Source organism: Meleagris gallopavo, chromosome 1 (assembly GCF_000146605.3).
Source record: "Meleagris gallopavo isolate NT-WF06-2002-E0010 breed Aviagen turkey brand Nicholas breeding stock chromosome 1, Turkey_5.1, whole genome shotgun sequence".
Classification (NCBI taxonomy): domain Eukaryota; kingdom Metazoa; phylum Chordata; class Aves; order Galliformes; family Phasianidae; genus Meleagris; species Meleagris gallopavo.
Window position 1 is genome coordinate 158,633,900 of NC_015011.2, and position 5,548 is coordinate 158,639,447.

Here is a 5,548-nt window from a genome sequence, read left to right on the forward strand (position 1 = left end):
ATCATTCCCGTAATTCTCTTAACAAGTATTAGTAAAGTGAAAAGAATCATTTGAAGTATAGGAAGGCTATAGAGACCAAAACACCAAATTTTTATTGAAGGCTACTTCTGATTTGTTTCACTTAGATTTTTCTGAGAATTACTCTTCTTAAATAGACAATGTTACAATGTTACAAGAAATCTGAATAACATGTTTAACCAAAATTTCAGATATGTTTGTTTTTGAAAGGTCTTCAAATAAGAAAATGTACATCATTTGGCTTTTTTTTTTAAATATGTTTTCTTACATTTGAAAATTACTTTCTCTTGAGTATTGTATATCTTAAAAAAATGAGAGAAAGTGAAGTCAAATCTGTGTTTAATTATGTGTGTAATTTACCAATATTTAGATATGTTTAACCTCATACTGTGTCTCTGGCTTGTTTTATGAAATCTAGTGCACAGTTGTACAGAGGTGATTTGTGCTGGATGTGATTTTTTTTAATGGTACATTAAGCCATGGCACTGCACTGATCTCAAGTTACATGAATTTGTTTTATCCAACAAAGATTACATTGGATGGTCATTTTGCTTTCCATTTTTCCTTTTCAAAATTCACTTTAGCTTTGACTGACACAAGCGAGCAGAGAAAAATAATAGTCATAAATGCCTTGAAGGAACCTTATAAGTATGGGCTTATAAGTACTCTCAATCAGTTCCTATTCAAGACATAAACTTAACTGTTTACATTAGTGGACTTTAAGATGGACAGGAATGAGTCTCTGTGGGAATATAAAACACAAAAATCCTGCAAAAGTGAGCCTAAATTTGCATTTATATTCCTTTTAATATAATAAAGCAACTGTCCTGCTCCTGAGATCACTATCTTCTTTCTGACATTAAAATGACATCAGTACACACAGTACAGGTACAAGGGAAAAAAAGTGCTAGAATGATACAAGTTAAGTAGTAAAAAAGGAAGTATTAAATTAGATGCCTGTAAACGTATCTGATTTTCAAGAATAGCAGGAGTTTACCTATGTCAGAATTCTAAGGCGAAAAATATACAGAGAAAAGTACAAAGTTTCCTTCTATATTTCCTTATATAATTCCTTATATTTCCTATAAATCCTTATGAACTCCTTGCTGATCATATGAAACCTTCAGGTCTAGAGCAGAGAGATAAAATACTATCTGCTTGCTCTGCATTTTTATATGCTGGTGAAATCAAGGTCTGCATAATTAGACCACTTTAACACCAATTAGTGCAATTTAGGTATCAAATCCGCAAATTCCACACCAAGTTTCTAAATTATGTACCTTGATTCAGTGGGAGAAAATATACAGAGGGAAGAGACAATTATTATCATGGTTGACAAGAATTAAGATTTGAAAAAATAATATTTGGAAATTTCAACCAGCATTTACTTTTTGATTTTGTATCAGCAAGTTTTACTCATGTTTCTATGAACAAAGTTCATATTTTACTTTAATGTTCACTGTGTATCTCCTATTGAACTAATTTAGAGTCTAGGCAGGATGACCATAAAACAAAGCATACTTATTGGCTCTCACAGGCAGTCTTTTTCTTTAATTATAACTATTGGTATCTACCTGTAGATGAGTTCATTGATTTGGGGAATTAGGGTTTAATAATATAAAATTACATTATTAATTATGTTCAGAAAGCACAGTAAATGAAATCTGCTATATCTATGAATGTTTCAGAAATAACTGTAGTCTGTGGAAGACAGTTTCTGAGGAAACAGACATCTGGAGATCATAGAGACACCATTCTTATGTCAGGAGGAGGTTATGATGTGGAGTACAAACTGAGTACAAACATACTCCTCCTCAACAAGTTGTTCTGTATTTTATTTTATATATAGTTTAGAATGAGAAAGTATATTTGAGTTTTACTAATTACTTACAGTATCGTTAGAAATGTCATAGAATACAAAACAATAAGAATACGGAATATTTGCAAATTTGTTATTTAAAAAAAAAAGAATTTTTGTGTGTTTGCACAAAATTTATTTGTGAAACAGATAAATTAGTCTATATCTAAACATATCTAGACTGGCAATATAGATATGCCTTGGAGAAAAGCACTTAAAGAAAAGTGACAATTTGCAAGTGATATATTCATTGAATCATAGAATCATAGAATCATTGGGTTAGAAGGGATCTTTAAGGTCATCTAGTTCCAACCCCCTGCTATAGTAACCTCTAGATCAGGTTACTCAAAATCTCATCTAGCTTGGCTTTGAATGCTTCCAGGGAGGGGGCATTCACAGCCTCACTGGGCAACCTGTTTCAGTGTCTCACCACCCTCACAGTAAAGAATTTCTTACTAATATCTAGTCTAAATCTATTCTCTTCCAGTTTAAAACCTTTTCACCCCATCCTGTCACTACCTACCCTTACAAGAAGTCCCTCCCCAGCTTTCTTGAAGGTCTCTTAAGGTACTGTAAGCCTCTATAAGGTCTCCCCAAAGCCTTCTCTTCTCCAGGAGCCCCAGCTCTCTCAGCCTTTCCTCAATGGGAGGTGCTCCAGCCCTCTGATCATCTTCACGGCTCTCCTCTGGGCCTAATCCAACTCCATGTCCTTCTTGTACTGGGGGCTCTAGAACTGGACGCAGTACACTAGGTGGGGTCTCACAAGAGCAGAGGAGCAGAATCACCTGCTGGTCACAATTCTCTTGATGCAACCCAAGATACGGTTGGCCTTTGGGACTGTAAGCCCACACTGCCAGTTCCTGATGAATCTTTCATCAGTCAACACTCCCAAAATTTTCTCCTCAATGCTGCTCTCAAGCCAATCTCCACCCAGCCTCTATATGTGCTTCAGATTGCCCCAACTCAGCTGCAGGACCTTGTACTTGGCCTTGTTGAACTTCATGAGATTGGTGTGGGTCCACCTCTCAAGCCTGTCCAGGTTATTCTGGATAGTATCTCTTCCCTCTAGGGTATCAACTGCACCACTCAGCTTGGTGTCAACTGCAAACTTGCGGAGGATGCACTCAATCCCAATATCCATGCCACCTACAAAGATGCTAAATAGCATTGGTTGCAACACCAATTCTGAGGAATGTCACTCATCACCAGTCTCCACTTGGAAATTGAGCCACTGACTACAACTTTCTTGAGTGTGACCATCCAGCCAATTTCTTATCCAGTGAGTGGTCCACCCATCAAATCCATTTTTCTCCAATTTGGTGACCAGGATGTCATGTGGGAGAGTGACTCCCTGTATGTGCTAAATGAACACATGAATTCTGAAATTCTTGATTTTTTTTTCTTTTGTTTCAGTTCAATATTTTATACAGTTAATTTAGGAAAACTATAGCTTACCCAAATACACCATTGAGCAAAAAGGACTTCCTAACATTTTGACATTGACACCACCCTATGTAATGTTAAATGTCTATTTATTTCCCCATACAATCCATGATAAAGCATTCTTCTGTGCTATAGGAGCAAAGAATCACCTTTAGTTGTGAAGTATGTTTACTTACAATCAGCACTGCTGTGTTTCAGAAGGATTTGCAGTTCAGTGGTCTTAGTTCTATTAGGAAATATATTAATTCTGAAATTTTGACATAGCATGATCTATGTAAAAGGAAAAAAAACACTTGTTCTATGGAGTAGTCTGGGAACATTGCATCTATTAAACACAGATCCAAAAGACTTCATTAAAATTGAATGGTTCATACTTATTCTGGGAAGAAAAAAGAAAGGCTTGCCTACTAAATTAAAGGAAGAATTTATTAGACAAAGAAGTATTATATTAACAAAGTTTGTACAGGTTGTGACTGTATAGCATTAGGATACATTTTTTCCTTCTTTGATAGTTAGGAAAAACTGAAGTAATACTAATATGTGCAAATCTAGTACCTCACAAATTGTCTATTTTTGAGTACAAGTACTAAGGCATCATCAGCGATCAGCATTTTCTTGTGATATATCTTGCTTGGCTGTTATCCATCCTGTTGATTTTCCTTCTTAGAGGTTTCACCATTATGCATTTTACTGGAGAGTAACTGTGCTTCTCATATATTCCAAATAAGGCATATTTTCTGTGAAATGCAAATCAAGAGTCCTTTTATTCCAACCAATATTTTACAAGAAGTTCCACAAGCATATGCATTATTCACATCAGAAATGTGTAGGTATTTGTCAGACCAGGGAAGGGGAATATATTTCCAAAGGCTAATTTTAGTCTATAAAAGCTAATTTCCCTAGGGTCTCTTGTAGTCAGTAAAAGAAGATAGTAAGATAGTATCCTCCAGAGAACAGTTCAGAGTAGGAGACTAATTAGTCTCAGAGGGGAAAACTCGCCATACTAGATGATAGTTAGTCTTGGTGAATAGTTCCCACTCTGGCCATTCACCTAGACTATTACAATTTAACAGAAGTAACCACTCCTTTTTCTCATTTATTATTGCACTGAAGCCCGTCATCTGCAAAACTCACTAATAAATAGTTTACATAGTTATTATTGACACAGAAGTGGACTGACATTTCATTCTGAGAGGACTCTCTCTATTATACCATTGCAAATATCTGCTGCTAAATACATTTAGCTTTGTTCTGAAAATAGAATTTTGTAGGGCAGTTCACATGTGTTCCTCAGGGTTAGCCCAAAACAAACCTACCTCATCTAGACTATGCTTTTAGTTCCACATGGTGGTCCTTTGAATTAAAGATACTGTTATTGTCTATCTATGGTTTGTTTTGCTTGGTTTTGATTGGTGCTGTTGTCAAAATTGTCTTTAATGATGCAAAGGACTTATTGTGGCCTAACAGAGCTATATTCTTCCAGCTTAAAATGTGCTGCATGCCCTAGCATCACATTATCTTCTGGTACCTAAGGGTCAAAAGTAAATTCAGAAAGTGTTGGAGAATTGCTCAGAGCACAGTATAACAAACTAACTGCTCTGTTATTCCTTTGTTCTATTGGAAGCTATCTATCGGTCAAAGAAAATTTTATCAAAACCCATTTCAGATTGTGTTTAGGTGGGAAACTCTTGTTTCTCGTCGAGAGTTTAAACAAATACATATGCAGTACAATGAGACCAGAGCTGGCAGCGATGAAGTGAACTCAATTATTTGACAGTTAAATGTATCATTAAAAATTACATTTAAGATTATTTGCAAAGAGAGTTTTCAAATTACCTGCTACAGTCCTCTTAATTCTAAATAGCAATATATCTTCAATCAAAATATTGTGTGGCACTATGGTAAGTCAATTGGAATTTATGTTTACTAAGACAATAAGTAATCCACTTGGTGCGGTTTCTTGAAGAGCTGGCTAGGGCGTAAGTCTGACCATTGTCTGATCTCAACAGTTTAGAATTAGCAGAAGCTACTAAAAATAAAGACAGTCTATTTCAATATTTATTCAGCAGAGATGTATTTATCAGGGGTCTGTTTAATCAAATTAAACAGGAAGAACAATGTGCTTTATAATCCTGAAAAGAAAGGAGCTGGCCATACAGAGTTTCTCCCTTTCATAGCAACACTTATTAAGAGAAAATTGACTCTCGTTGTTTTAAAATAAGGTCTTTT